This window comes from Pseudorasbora parva, chromosome 22, assembly GCF_024679245.1.
Source record: "Pseudorasbora parva isolate DD20220531a chromosome 22, ASM2467924v1, whole genome shotgun sequence".
NCBI lineage: Eukaryota > Metazoa > Chordata > Actinopteri > Cypriniformes > Gobionidae > Pseudorasbora > Pseudorasbora parva.
In genome coordinates, this window is record NC_090193.1 from 32119317 (window position 1) to 32136219 (window position 16903).

At 36.7% G+C, this 16903-nt stretch overlaps 1 long non-coding RNA gene across 1 annotated transcript; it reads right to left on the bottom strand.

The window, feature by feature from the left end:
* Positions 1-5278: 5278 nt before the first annotated feature.
* On the bottom strand, positions 5279-11230 carry LOC137058130 (uncharacterized). The gene is made up of 3 exons (XR_010900596.1): positions 10985-11230; positions 8817-8936; positions 5279-5301 (listed from the first exon to the last, which is right to left on the bottom strand). It is a non-coding gene; the product is annotated as an uncharacterized lncRNA (long non-coding RNA).
* Between the last annotated feature and the right edge of the window lie 5673 nt (positions 11231-16903).

Consider the following 16903-nt stretch of genomic DNA (forward strand, 5'->3'; position numbering starts at 1 on the left):
TACAATTAGCATATTAAATATTATATTTTAATTATATTTATGTTCGAACCGCCCGCTCCAAGCGGGACTCGAACTCAGGTCCGCCGGCATAAGAGTCGGACGCTCTAACAAGTAAGCTAAAGGCTGCAATCCCTACTGTTAGTCGCTAGAATGTCTCTTGAGGTCAGAGGAGTGAGGTTTACTTGCACAGTGACTACTAGCTGGCCTCTGTTACACTTACCCCCTTAAACCTCAACCCCATCTCGGTCACGGCGCCAATGCAACCCCTCCTGTTCGAACCCCCCGTTCCAAGCGGGATGCGAGTCAAACTCTAGCATCAGTTGCTAGATTGTCTCTTGAGGACAAAGGAGTGAGGTTTACTTGCACAGTGACTAGTGACACTACTAGCTGGCCTCTGTTATATTTAGTTGTTATGGTAATGAGAACACTCTTGTTTGTCTTCTTTTTTTTTTTTTTTTTAAAGCAAAACACAATTCCTTGTTTCTTTTGTTTTGATTTTGTGATGAAAATCACCCTGGACATGTTTTTGACAGGTTTCACCTGTAAACATTATTCAGTTATGTATAAAACATCTGTGTATTTTTCCTCTAGAGCATTCTAACTAAAAGATTCAGCAAAGATTCGGCATTCAAGTTGCCAAGGTAATCAACAGGCAAAGACTGCTCAGCTCCAGGACCCATACATCACTGTCACCCCACCACTCCTTTACATGACAGCCACTCTAAAGCACAACCACTGCTCCTCAACCAGGATGCTAATCACATCTACATCCTCCCTCTACACATCCTGAAAAAAATGGTGATGAATGCACTAACACATTATGCATTAATGTATGCATTAACACATCTGTGGTATCTCATAGAACTCCTACTGTCTAACCTTTTTTTGTTTAGTCCCTCTATCAGGGTTGTTTACTTACAATGATTTTATTTCTGTCAGGACCACTATAGTCAAAGATGATTGACAAAAGCTATGTTTCCGCTGCAAATCTCGAAAAAAGAAAAAAAAAATATCCCTTGATTTGCGAAAAATGTTTATACTAGCTTGAGGTGGTTTTTGACTTTTGCAACAAAAAAATTTATACGAATAATGGAAGATAAAAAACACATTTGCCCAATAAATTTTGACGTAGCGAACATTAAACCCACATGATTTTGGGCTGTTGGGCTGTTTCCCCTGATTGGAACAATCTAAAGTGCTTAATGTGGCTTAATGTACTAAGAAAGTGCAATGTACAAACTCAGTAAAAACAACAATAAAGCATACTATGTGCAGAAAAGCAGATGAGCCCAGAATATGACAAAGAACGCAAATTTGTGTTCAGGGTGATAAACAAACTTATTGCGTTCATATTCTGTACATATATTTTCTGTTTTATTAGTTTGGTGTTTACCAAGTTTGGTCTTTTAATACCACTTTCTTAAGCCAAGTTTAGGTTAAAGGGGTGGTTGCATGCGATTTCACTTTTTTAACTGTAGTTAGTGTGTAATGTTGCTGCTTGAGCATAAACATTATCTGCAAAGTTACAGCGCTGAAAGTTCAGTGCAAACGGAGATATTGTCTATTAAAGTTTAATGCCTACAAAAACGGCCGGTTTGGACTACAACGAGCTTCTTCCCGGGTTGGTGACATCATAAACCCTTGCTAGTCACCGCAGATGTGACTTCTTCCCGTAATGGTAAGGGGCGTGGCGTTTCTGGACAACCTGTGCTTGGCACTTCAGCCAATAAAAATACAGGAAACTAACTTTAGCAATCTAACCAATCTAAGACCATTGCGTTTTTGTGGAGGGATGGCCTTCATAGAAGCAGGAAGCAAACGAGCCGTTCAAAGGACAGTGGAGACAGCGGTGTGGAATAAAGGTAAAATATAAGAAAAATACGGCATTTAAAAAAAAGAAGTATGAAGACATGTTATACTGTGGCCCATAAACACAAACAAGCCTAGAAAAAAAACACCACAAAACCACCCCTTTAAGGAAAGATATTATGATTTATTAGTTTGTTTTTTACCGAATTTGGTCTTTTAATATCACTTTCTTAAGTCATGTTAAGCATTTTTCATGTTAAGGTTAAGCTGAGGGAGTTTTATATACTGTTGGTTACTAGGTTACCAATACCACCGTCATCCGAACAACTTGATGTGCACCTGCGCGCATTTGTTTTTTTTTTTCTTTCTTTGTTTGTGAACTTTGAAACAATTTGTTCACGTTTGAATGGAAACCCAGCTAATTAGCATACAGTTTGCATTGCATTATGGCTGTGTTCTGGGCAAGAGCTCCCTGCCTTTTACCCATGCTAGGCATGCTAGCAGAGATAACCCCCTTATAGTGTGAACAGAACCAGCATAAATGTATTGCAGATATCATTCATGTTCAGTAATTTAATGTAATTCATAGGAATATCATTAGAAAGAGTCCTGACTGGACGAGAAGAGGAGCTGGGGAAGGAGGAGGGTAATTAGCTCCTGAGCAATGTGATAAAGCTGTTGATAATACTGAATGGGCCTTATATGCTGTGATAGGTTTCGTATTCCTATAGGTACAATATCAGAAAAAAAAAATGCAAAAACAGCTTGTCACTGGGGCAGTATGCTTAAATTTACATCTTTATACCTTTTTTAGCCCTAAAGGTTCATAGTAGTACCTTAAGGTACATATTGCTACTCTAAGGTAATAATATGCACATTTTAAAGGGTTATTTCACCCCAAAATTTACATTTTGTCATTAGTTACTCACACTAATGACAAAGTGATAAGTGATAAGCCGATTTCAAAACAAAGCTTCGAACTGTTATGAATCAGTGTATTGAATCATGATTGCCAAAGTCACGTGATTTCAGCAGTTTGGCGGTTTGACACACGATCCAAATCATGAAACGATACGCTGATTCATAACGGTTCAAAGTTTTGTTTTGAAATCGCCCCATCACTAAGTCGTTATTTCGTTGTTGTTTTTTGTGCACAAAAACTATTCTCGCCACTTCATAAAATGATTGTAGAGACACGGTAGTGAGATGGGCTTTGTAACAACGTCTTTAGTACCTTTTATGGGTCTTGAGAGAGGAAATGTCATTGTGGCCAATGGAGGCCTTTTTGAGCCAACAGATTTCAACAAAAATATGTTCATTTGTGTCTGAAGATGAACGGAGGTCTTACGGGTGTCCAACAACATGAGTTAATGACAGAATTTTTGGTTTAACTAACCCTTTAAGGGTGAAAAAGATCAGCTGATGCAAGCTTGACTGACATGACCTGCCATGCTTGATCTCACACACACACACAAAAATTCTATAGGACACTTAACCAGCTGCAAAATAAGAGTCAGTCATAATAAATGGTTGGAGTATTTCCCATCATCTTACCTCATGTCTTGCATAATGTTGGCTGGGTCCATATTGACTTTTATGATAAATTGCTTGAAGTGTTTCTCATTTGTAAGTTGTTTTGTATAAAATCATCTGCAAAGTGAATTAATGTAAATGATACATTCATCCATTGTGTCTCATGACAGCTTAAATGTTGTTCAAACAGCATTGGCAAGAAAAACACCTTGCGTTTTCCTCTGTGTGGACACTGACAGCACCATTTATTCTCGTCTGATCATGCTGATATGAAGCGTGATGTTACTGCTGTTTTCAAGGCATCATGCAAAACTCCTTTGCTAGGAAAAAGCACCTTGGAGTGCAAGTCCGTCCGGAGAGATAAAGATGCCTGGGCTGTGGGGGAGACATTTTCAAAGTCAGTTACATAGACTATTGGTTTTAAAGGATTAGTTCTTCCAAAAATGAAAATTATGTCATTAATTACTCACCCTCATGTCGTTCCAAACCCGTAAGCAGGGCCGGCGCTAGCTCAAATGCCGCTCTAGGCAGAGCACGATCGTGCCGCCCCCACCTCACACTCACAATTAGGTATCCTTATGCATGTATACAAATTAATATTTTCTTTATCTATAAAATTACACTAAATTAAAAACGTGCAAGCATGTTTTCAGATTTTATTTTTCACTCTGCAACGTGAAAAAAGTACACAGTGCTACAGCTGCATATAATTTCTGTTTTATAATAGACAGTGTACATAAAACTAAGCATAATTATGCACACAACTTTTTAGCTCATTGGAGGTTTCGATTTTTTCTTGACTGATACACACAAACACAAATTCACATAATAGCCTACATTTCAGAAGCGTGCGCGTCGGGCTTTCGCAGCGGCAAACGCTTTGATTGCATCCTCGAGTTTAACTTTTTCAGCAAGTTCGTGCTCAATTGCAATTGTTGCTAGTCCATTGAGTCTGTCTTCTGTCATTGTACTTCGGAGATCATTTTTAATCAGTTTAAGCTTTGAGAATCTGCGTTCTCCGGAGCTCACAGTGACGGGGAGAGTGAGAAGCACTCTCAATGCTATTAAAACATTTGGAAAAATCAACACAATCTCATGGTCATGCGTATAAATAGTATGAGTGTAAAATCTTTTTTGCGTGCATATGATACGCACTTTATGGCGTGCATATGACACGCTCTTGGGTAGGTTTAGGGTGGTGAGGTGGGGGGTTCATATGTATAATACGCCATAAAGTGCGTATCATATGCAAGCGAAAAACCATATGCAGGTTATATAAGTTACCATATGCACGCCAAAACTCATTTTGGCGTATACATTCCACGAGATTGCAAACTCGCTATTTCGTGAGATCGAGCTCGGAAAAATTGATTCCATCCCTTTTTCACGGATGAATTTAAGCGCATCCAGTGGTTTAGATCCAGCAACCAGGCGTCTGCCTAAAGCAGTCAGCTCTTCAAACAATTCATGCCCATCAACATCCCATGAGTCTCCATGAGTCAGGGCCTTTTCCAGTCTTAAGCAATCCTGAAGAACTATTGTAGGCTATTCTCCTTTTCTTTGAGAGATGCAATGTCATATAAAAATCCAAATACGCCCCCATGGTCTCGAAGCAGCGAAAAGCGCTCTTCCACAGAACGGATGGCACAGTTGAGCGTATTTTGCACGCATATACTAATCGATGCAGCTCTAAGTGAGGTGGGGGCGCGGCCGGGCAGGAATTTTTATTCTAAATTTAAAGTTAATTTAAATTTATACTAATGAAGTGGAAAAAAATGTTGTTGATATAAGTGCGATAATTGTAACCTACCTAATGTAAAACTAACAAATATATATATTTTTTAAATTCTCTCTCTCGCCTTCTCTCTCTCTTGCCGCCCTGGCTGAGCTGCCGCCCTAGGCTGCCTAGTTCGCCTATAGGCACGCGCCGGCCCTGCCCGTAAGGCATTCGTTCATCATCTTTGGAACACAAATGAAGATATTTTTGATGAAATCCGAGAGTTCTCCGACCCCTCCATAGACAGCAATTTAATTAACACTTTCATGTCCCAGAAAGGTAAGCCACGCGGCTTCCACCACAGGAACTTTACAAAGGAACCAGGAATCACTTTGGGGTGGTACTCTGTGTGTTTTGACCGCAGGAACCAGGGTCTAAATAAAGTTCCAGGTAAATTTTTCCCCCTCCAAACGGCCCTGCTCGCGAGGTAGTACTTTTTCAAAGTTCAGGAACTTTCGAGGTCGGAACTTGGGCACTGAACATGCTGGTTGGTTTAGCATTTTATTTCAACCAGCATTTTTAAAAGTCTTTTGCGAGGTTCGTTCTGCGTTCAGTAAATATCAGTCTTGCTCTCTGTCTGATGGCGCGCGTTCGTCTCAGCCATCTCACGTTCAATGTTCGTAATAGCTGATAATAATATACATTGTCATTTTAAATCTAGCTTTACAAACTTTCTGAATATGCTAGTGCTCTTTCTGTCGTTGTTAATTACCTCTTTAGTAAACCTATACATAACAAGCAAAAGCAGCACAGCTTGAATATCTTCCAAAATCGTTATTCATTTTTTTACAGTCTTATTTTTCACCAGTTGGAATAATGGCACAGCGTATATTGCCCTAGGCAGTTTTTACTTTAACTGTGCCTGACAGAAGAATTTTTTTTTTTCTGAGATGATTATTACACTTTACAACAAATAAATAGCTTATATAATACTGTATTAGTCCTGGTGGCCGTTAAGAGTTGCTATGGCTACAGTAAACATATTCCAGCTGGTGGAGAAAATGGCGTTGACATTTTTGATGCGGCAGACAAACTGCATGTCATAAAATGATTGCGATTGAAAGTCATCACATGTAAACACCAGATCGGTTTAGATAACGTCTCATGTAAACAGTCCACTAAATCTTTCAATCGGAATGACAAAAAAGTGTGCTTGTAAACGTGGCTATTGTTGCGCGCAGTCCTACATCACCGGACTAATTTGCCTAATCTTCACGGAACTTTAGATCGCGGTGGAAACGCAGACAGTAGCAAGACTGGGGGGAGAAAAGTTCCTGTAAAAAAGTTCCTGGTACAAATTGTTCCGGGTAATTTTGGTGGAAGCGGGGCTGTAGAAAAGACATTGTTAAAATATTCCATGTGACTATAGTGGTTCAACCTTAATATTATGAAGTTATGAGAATACCTTTAGTAAAAAATAAAATAAAAATAACTTTATTCAACAATCTCTTCTCGTCTGTGCCATTCTGTGGCTTGTTGACGTAGTAAACACAGTGCAGTGCTTCCAAAGTGCTACGTCAGAATGGTTTGTGTAAGACTTTATACCTTAAAGGTGCACTATGTAGTATTTTTGCAGTAAAATATCCAAAAACCACTAGGCCGGTGTTATATATTTTGTTCAGTTGAGTACCTACAATATCCCAAATGTTTTCAGCTATTTGTATATTGTGAGAAAATTGCTATTTTAACTAAGGACCAGGACGTTTCAGCATAGCGTTTGAGGAAGTCGCCTGTCAATTGCGTCATATCTGCGCTACCCTCGGTTTCGGCTTTTACTCTTAGCAGTGTGAACAAGTGAAAGCATGGAGTAACGTCATAAAATCATTTTCAGCACACTTAAATGTATCGAATATGATAAAAAGAGCTGCATTACCTCATAATCATAATCGGAAGAGCGGATCAGTGCAGGCGCCCGGCGACTGTCCAGTCCCGTCATTATAAAAGTCCTGGTGTTCGCGAGGTGGATATTTGTTTAACAATCGCTCCAGCAGCTGTGCTCAGCTCCACAACACTTGGTCCTGCTCTGCTTTAGACTACAGTAATGTTAATAACCGCATACATTATCATGATTTCTGCCCGAGTTCTATTTTCCACCGGCTGTGAGGTGAAGACCACATGTCCCAAGATGCTGCGCTCAAACTTTCCGTCATCAAACTACGCATTTGTTTTGAATAGGTGCCCTCCAGTGGACGGAAAGTTGCATAGTGCACTTTTAAATTGTGTTCCGAAGATGAATACAGGTCTTATGGCTTTGTAACAGCATGAGGGTGAGTAATAAATGACAGAATTTTTAATTTTTTTTGGCTGAACTAACCCTTTAATTATATTTTTTCGTGACTACCACAAATCAACAAAGACATCCATTCCGCTTTATTGGACATTTCTTTTTTTATTGGCATGTTCCTTGATCTGTTTAGATCTAGATCTATAGTTATGAAAACAGATTTACACTGTATTGTCATGTTGGTGAGAAAGAAACTGCTACAAATATACTCTGATTGTTTAGATAAGTGTTTTTTTACTTTTAATAAAATTACTGCCACATCTTAAGAGCACTTTTGACAACAATTTCATTATTTCTATTTCACAGTGCGGGCTTGTATTGATAGAAAAGAGTTTCATGCATCGGACCGGCATTGTTTAAGTTTATTTAAATAATTTATTAATTATTATTGAGCTTCTTGTGGAAATACACTGTAATTCTAAATCAATCAGAGCATCAAGGAAATGCCACTTAATTAATCTTTCCGCTTCATTAGATTTTCCAATCATAATTAAATGATTAGTAGATATGAACTTTGTATTCAAGCATTCCACTTCTCCTTGCCGACATGATCTCATGTGATTGGAGGGCGGTTGAGAACAAGAGCTTGAGTGTTTCCTGAAATAATATTAGATGAAATGCATAAACGTGAGTGTGTGTTTTGTGTGCCTGCGTACAGATGAAGTAAGTGTCATATTCTTTTAAAATTTCAGGGAATATTGCAGGGAATCACACCAGCCTGGTGCTTTGCAGCCCCCTAAGAACAATTCTGCTCTCTCCACAGATACATCCTTAGCCTTTCGCATTCCTCTTGCAGGGTTTCATGCGCACCGGAGTATGCCCTGCAGCCGCGGTGTCTTAATGTCACAGGAAAATTAAAAAACTTCTACCTTTGCCAAGGGCCTGAATCTTAATATAGACCCTTGCTAAATCCAATACACTGGTGATTATGACCAGGTGGCAGGGTCAGTAAGTACTGATTAAAACTGAGGTCAGTAAAAGGTAGCCTTTGAAAAAGAGTGAAGAAGGAGAACAAAATAGTCTTCTGAGGTGCTCTTTCAATGAACGCTTAAGGCTGCTCTTATGTGAAGTTTGCATTTTATTTCTTTTTCACGCAACCCAGAAAAAGATAATAATTCCTCAGACATGTTTTGATGTCCTCTCTGGTTACGTTGTTAAAAAAAACATTTAAATATTGCTAAAATATTGTTGGGAATTAGTAATGAATTGAGTGGTATAGTAGAAGCTATAGGCTCTTAGCTTTTCCTGCCAGGACAAATATCGGATGATGTTTATATGGCTCAAGGGCTCAATAAGGAAAACACACAATTTAAACATTCTCACAGCAGTCAAATTAGGCATTGATTATGACATTGTCAATAAGTATTGCTGTTAGTTTAAACTTTTTAGTGTAAAGATTAGTGTAATGATTACCTGTGAAACATCACTGATGGCCAATGACCTTCCATAAAGTGACAATCCACAAACACACAAGGGTGCAGATTCCTTCCAGGCAGATATACAATCCTACTGTTTTTGTTGAGTTTACAGCATCTGAAAAGAAAATAACAAAGTGAAAAAACTGATTACATTTAGATATTTGTAATAGTGTTTTTGTTGTTGTTGTTGTTGTTGTTGTTGTTGTTGTTGTACTTGTAATGCATTTTATTCAGCCATGAACAATATGTTTAAACAATTTTTATTTGTTAAATAACATTTCTTGTTTGTGTGACTTTTTATATCAGGTTGGTACAACCAAATAGCTGTATACTGTTGTACCAGCTTACATGGAACAGTTGTGCCACCCTGACATTTGAGAATATACTGAGAACAGCTTTAAAACTACTGATATATATATATATATATATATATATATATATATATATATATATATATATATATATATATATATATATATATATATATATATGTATATATATATATATGTATATATATGTATAATTAATATATATATATATATATATATATATATATATATATATATATATATATATCACACACACACACACATATACACACTTACCTAAAGGATTATTAGGAACACCATACTAATATTGTGTTTGACCCCTTTCGCCTTCAGAACTGTCTTAAAGAACAACTCCAGCTAATTTTTAAGTTTATCTTGATCTTGAGTTATTACAGTTAATGCCCAGAGCCCCCCCTCAGCTAAAACGGCGGCTTTGGGGGCATAAACATAAAGGGTGTCTTTGTGCCTCTTAACAGACACAAAATGCAATTAAAATGTCTGTTCAACATGAACAGGGCCCTTACATGACAACGAGATGCGTTTAGCCACTTAGCCATTGTTTAAATTCACCTGTTTTAGCCGGCTAGCTGTGTTTCGCGTTGAAGTCCAGTTGGAACTCTGTTGTAGCTGGAAAAATAGTCCAGTGGGGAAGACCACCGTTTATCCCACCCCTCAGATTGAGCCCTGTCAATGGTGAGTTTCCAGACCAAACATGTAGTTGAATGTGGGTCTGTCTTGTCCGGTTAATGCTACTCACCTCCCAAAATAAGACAAAACATTTAACATTGCTGTTAAATTATTATTTTAAAAGGACTTATCTAACAGGGTGGAACGGAGTATAACACCAATGTTAACAGTTTCTAACAGTGGATGAGCTTTCTGTCATTGTCCAGAATGATTTGCCATTTGTGGAACTAGCTTAGAAATCTAGACGTACCCTATAGTGGCAGCAAATCTAATTTGCAGCCATGTTAGTCTAGCAACTCTCCTTTGTATTGCGAGCTGGAAAAAACAAACTCTGATCAGGCCAGTCACATCGTGTATAGAGTCGGTGGACAGGCTTAACATAATGACGGCAGAGTTGTGACAGTTCCGCGTGCTACTTAAAAAAAAGGAGCTGGTGAACAGTGGTCTTTCGAACCGGCTTTGGATGCAACTCAAGAAGACTTGTTGTTAAGCTTTTCTTTAAAAAAAAGAACAAAGTATATATATAGCTCTTTAAGTGATTAACATTTATCTTCTTATGATTTCAGAACTTTTTATATAGGCCTATGTCAGATACGTTTTTACATTTTTATTAACCGAGCAAACATTCTCTGTAACAACAGGTTGGAACTTTAAGAATGTGACAAGCAGGATAATATTTCAAAAACGAAAAACGAGAAAAGAAAAAAAAATGTATATGTAGGCTATTTATATGTAGGATTAGGCTAATATCGTTTTAAAATATTTTGAGTTTTTTATAATTTCATGGTTTATTGTGGAAGTTGATTAGCTTTGCACTGAGGACATGATCAAATTGAATGCATGTATCAATAAAAAGTTGTGTAAAATAGAAAATAGTAGGCTACTTTTAAAGTCTATTATCTGTTTGAGTGATAAAGAAGGCCTAAATATACAATTTAAGCCTAGTTAGCCTGTATCATGGATGGTAACGAGGAGATAAACATTAATAGCCTTACCTGTAGCCTATGTCACAGATGTGCAATTATATAGGCTAGGCTACTTATTTTATGTTTACCAATAATTATTGTGTTGGAGACCAACAAATCGTAGAAAATAGCACTGAATAAAAAAAAGATGTGATTGTTGTTTGATTACTAACTGTTTATACCCTCAAATTAGCCTTGTGCGTTGCCGAAGTAGTTTTCACCTCAGATCACAGGGAGCCTTGCGCAGTAAAAAAAAGCTTTTCATCCGCTCTCTCCCTCACGAGCCCATGAAACATGCGTTTCGCTCAGTGGTTTCTCATTCCAAAAACACAAATTTAGATATAAGTACAAAAAGAGCTTTAAACCGTGCTGTCAACGGCGGAGATGAAAGGGAGTAAAGCGTCGGAAGCCTGTCAAACCGTTGACATTCCCGCGTTATCTGCACAGCGCGAGCTGCTGGAAGCGCGGGAATTGCGTGTCTGCTGACCGATTCGCCGCCTCGCGCTCCCCTCCTTTCTGTCCTTTCTTCTGACAAGCAGTGGGAGAGAAAGGAGGAACAGACAGGCAATGATGTTTTTCTTCTTTTTCTATTTCTAAAGCGAAATAAGGATATTTTCTTGGAAACCCAAGACAAACAATGTGGTTTTTGTGCGGCGCTGTGTGTCTGTACATTTTCTCTGAGGCCTTATCATTAAGGCTAATGTTGATTAACTTCTAACAGCTCTCTTTCTCTCTCTCTTAAGCTATGTGTTTGGAGTTTGGCAATACATTCCTCCTAATTAAACCAATGTATTCTCAAGCTTTTGTGCTTTTGTTGATAATTATGTGTTTTTGAAATAGCCAGCCAGCCAGAAGTCTATGAAATATCTCTATGCAGACAGGCTTGAAAATGCTGTACTATCTCTCTCTCTCTCTCTCTCTCTCTCTCTCTCTCTCTCTCTCTCTCTCTCTCTCTCTCTCTCTCTCTATCAAAAATGTGATAGCACCGCTGGTATGCTGAAGACTGGTGAAGCATTAAACCAACCTTTATAAAATGTTATATCACTGCACACATTCTTGGTACTTTTCACCTCAATAAATTTTCAATGGTCACATAAAGGTGCCGGCACAGGTCATCTCCTGAATGAGTGATCCGACTTAAAATGAAATTGTGTGCATGCACATTCCTTTTAATAACCCTTGGGGAACTTTTTGCTGACCTATACACATGCAAACATGCACTAACATAATATACAAACCCTCATGCAAATACAAAAACTAGCCTATAGGCACAGTATCTAGCCTACTCAGTGTCTACTGTTGATCAAAAGACAGGAATACCTCTTATTTCTTTAAATGTTTAATACAGTACAACTAATATTGTGAAATATTTTTACAATTTAAATGAACTGTTTTCTATTTTAAAATATAATTTAATCCTGTAATGGCAAGGCTGAAATTTTCAGTGTCACATGACCCTTCAGAAATCATTCTAATATGATGATTTGATTTATGATGATTATATATATATATATATATATATATATATATATATATATATATATATATATATATATATATATATATATATATATATAATTATTTTTTATTTTTTTGCTCTAAACAGTCTTTTTTTCCACAATAATATATTGATATACATGTCTGCATGTATACAAGTCCAATCATAAACATTATGCCACCATTAAATCCCCATCAAGGAACACTGTCTTAGTGAGTGAGTTAAGTGATTTCTGTTTTTGTCATATAATAATTCAACATTTGGTTACACTTTATTTTAAGGTGACGTAGTTGCATTGTACTTACTCAGATAAGGTACAGTATGTAAGTTTCACCCCTATGGTTGCTTATACAAAAAAGGTGTAGCTTGATGATGCCATGAATGAGCGTGGAATCATGGGAGTTGTAGTTGTAGTTGTAGTCTATTTTTCTCCTCCACAGCTGATGGAAATAAATCAGACAGACTCGAGCAGAAATCATGTTCATGAATGAGTAAATCTAGTGAATCAAAGTTTTATTAACGTTTTATTATTACGGTGTATGAAGCAGTACTTGTGTGAGAGACCTTGGGAGCGAATGCTAATGAAAGAGACCTGTGTTTTTATTATGCTTATGCTAGAGTCAGCCGCTTCTGCTCTTTTCTTTGCATATGTGGGGTAATGCAGAGCTGTTTGGGTTAAAACAATCGTACATATATTTTACAGTTGCTACAGTTATGTTGAAACATTACTCTGTGCGTTCACTCGTTGGCTGGTATACGGGAGACTAGTTGCAATTTGCTGTACTCTATATCGAAATTAGAATATCATATTAATAAAAACAGGTTTTTGATTATTACTTGACAAAATAGTGTTGTGAGGCATGGTAAAATGTTATTTGCGGTCAATCAAGAAAACAAAGGATTCAAGACTGTGTTGCGCTGTTTTTTGTTGATAAATGTTTCCAAACAATTGCTCGTCTGTCTAATAAAATACATACTATATCAAAGAGTCTTTGGTGTTTCCATGGTTTCTATGGAAATTATGGCTAGCACGAATATGATGGCGTGGTGTAGACGCAGTGTTATGGTGAATTCATACCAAATGCGAATGAAGCGGTAAGCGCGAATGATTTACATGTTAAGTCAATGCAAAGACATGAATAGACATTCTGTGGTGTAAACTGAGCTTTGACGTGCGTAATGCTTGATTCTGAAATTTAGAGAATATTCACGCCGCGTTAACCAATCAGGAGCTTGCTCTAGTAGTGACAACAGTGAGGACAAAACCATATGTGGATACCTGGAGCTTTACAATAAATCTTATTACTTTATAGTCACAGGAATAAAAAGGATCTTGCTTGGAAGAAAGTGAGTGAGGGGGTCGAAAAATCTGGTAAGTTTGCTCTTTACTCAATTTGACATTTCAGGGTGAATTCAGGGTTTTTGGGGCACTTTTTGCCATTGAGGTGACTTGGTGTCCCAATCACCCTGAATTCACCCTATTGAGACTACAAGCTAGTTAAAGCTGGCAAATTGAGCTTATTCACCATATTTTAAAACAATCCATGTCAGCCATTTTTCAACGAGATGAGCCCCCTGGCAGAACCCCCTTCCATGATACAAATTCACGTCTGTTGTAAAGTGAATGTCACGCGCGAATGAAGCGAATGTCACAGTTATGGTGTGTTCACACCAGACACAACATACTTGAATAAATTGCACTATTTGTGCGTAGTTGATAGCTTGAACATTTTGATTTTACTCGCTTCATTTGCGCGTGGCATTCGCTTTATGCGTTTACACTATACAGGTTACACTGTAAAAAAAAAGCTGCTGTCTTACATTTTTTAAGACAATCAACTTGGATTTTTAAGTAATTTCAACTTAAATTACATTGAACTGACTTTTAAAAAAAATTAGTTGAATCTAAAAATGTAGTTAAAGCAATGTAAAAACATAACTTATTGGTCATGTGTGTGTGTTTATATATATATATATATATATATATATATATATATATATATATATATATATATATATATATATATATATATATATATCACAGTGTTAGTTACTTTATGCATATCGTGTACTGTACACTGTGTACGTCTCCTTAAAATAGTGTTACCCAAACTGTATCTCTCTATTATTATTTTTTTACTAATTTAGAGTTCTATTTCTGTTTATAGCACTGTGACGATCATGTTGTGAAAATGACATAAATCTTAAGCTAGTGTATAAGTAGCTATAGTGTAGCCTGTGTGGTTTGACTTTGTGGAATCCCTCTTGTAGACCGGGTGTTAATCACTTTTCTCTCTCTATCCTTTCCCCCCTATCTCTCTCCATCCTTCTCTCTGTTGCCAAAGGTTTTAAAACTCATTACTATTACCCAGATTAGAATTCAGAACTCAAACAATGAAGTTAATTACGACAGATGATTACTGCTGTAAGAGCTCTGGAGTTCTATAAGACATCAGTTGCCAGGGGGGTATACTTTGTAGGAGCATGCTGAAAGTGAAACCAGTTCAGCTAAACCTATACGCTGAACTATTTTGTTTTTTGTCAAAACATAAGAAGAAGAAGAAGAAGAAGAAGAAGAAGAAGAAGAAGAAGAAGAAAACATTTAGTAGTAGTGCATAATTAAAAATTATATTTATTCACCATAAAAAAGAAGTCTGAAGAAATGTCTAAAACTTTTAGAAATATCTCAAATCTAATTCACATTGCTTTTAGGGTGCATTAATTACCATGTGAGTCATATGAGTCACTGGGAATTAAAAAGTCAAATTAAAAATAAAAATGTTTAAATTCCACCAATTTGTTCATATACATTTTTGGAATAGCAGGAGAAATGCTTGCGTCCACATGCACCTCTCACAATAACAAAAACAGGTCCGAAATCCATGTCTGCATATAGTGAAAATGCTCTGTTTGATGCAGCATTTCAGCTTTTCATTCTGATGAAACTGGCCAACAGCAGTTTCCCGGTGTGCGAACACCAGTGCTTTTATCATCAAAGAAAAGTCTCAATTACTGTATGATAGAACATTTTAAACTCTAATATTAACAACACTGATGCTGAAAAACGTGATCAAACATCATTCCTTTCAGCGTCCCACTACCTGACAGGGAATTTCTGTCTCATAATTGGGAAAGCCAGAGGGGTAAACTCAACACAGTGCTGGAACATCATCTTTCTTTCTTTTTTGGCTCTCTTTCCCTGCACCCTTTTATGTTTCTTCCTTCATTTTTTTTCATTTTTAAATTGTGGAACTGGCAGATGTGCTTGAGAAGAAAATAAATTCCAAGATTATCAAAATTCTAAATTATATTGTGACATTTCAGGTATTTTGGAAAACATTTTGTGCAGTTAATAACCAATATTACTAACTGATAGCGATGATAAAACCAACCTTGAACTAATACATTCTGCTTTATAGCCTTCCAATAACATAAAACAGAATATAACATAAAAACTTTCATAGTACATTTTATTATTGTCTTTTAGTATTGTCTTTTTAAATATTTTTTTATTTTAAAGTCACCATGAAATGGAAGTAGCAACAAATCTTCTCTATCTTCTCATATTGTGACACATTCAAGTGTAATGGATTATTGTAAAAGAAAAGATGTAGGGCGGGGACTTGTTTGAAATGTAATTTGATTGTTTAGTTTGTCTTGCGTTTCATTAGAATACATGGAGGAGGCGGGGTTTATGAGATATACTTGTATCAGCCACCTGGGCGATCAAAGCGCTTTAGCTTCACTTTTTGCTGCACACTTGACGACAACAGTGTATTAAGTATTTCCTTTGTGTTTTTGAAAAGTTTTGCATACAGATGGCAACGTTGTCAAAATGATCCCTGTTCAGATCCACCAAAACAACTAAGAGTGCTGTACTATGCATTCCAGGCCAGTAGTTGGCAATGTCACTTTCTAAAGAAACACTAACAATATTGTTTTCAAAAAAGGCCCCCGAAACGCCGCTGTCATGTAAACAAAAGAACAAAACGCAGTTTTCGTTTTCTGTCTGTCATGTAAATGCCCCCTAAATTATTAGAAACCTCTCATACGTCTCCAGAGAGAAGTCTGTAATTTCAGCAGAAAATCAAGTTTAAAAAAGTATAACAAATTTGCTTGAATAAACGATTACTATAATATCAATAATATGCATTTATAAAATAGACAGGGTAAAGTTTCATTTCACATTGAATTAACAGTCATTTAAAATGATTTATACATTTATACATGCAAAAAATGAATATATTTTTACAGTTAAAGGTAGCCTGACGTCATCATTCTCTAGATTCCAGACAAAATATGAGTCTTATACTGCTCCATTGAGCTGTGATTATGGGGCGTGTTTCAGTCGAACCATAAAATTGGATAGGCCTACACTGTGAAAAAAATTCCGTAAAATTAGGGCACAATGTACTGTATAAATATGAAGGAATTTTTAAATTAAGGAATTATTTTATTTTTTACAGGGTTTTTTTACCTGTATTTTGAATTATACATTGCATTAGTTTGTGTTTCAAGGATCAATAGAAATTTCTGTAAAATTACTGGATAATGTAATGGCAGAAAATGACGAGTACATTTCCCGTTTTAATTTTTTAAAGTG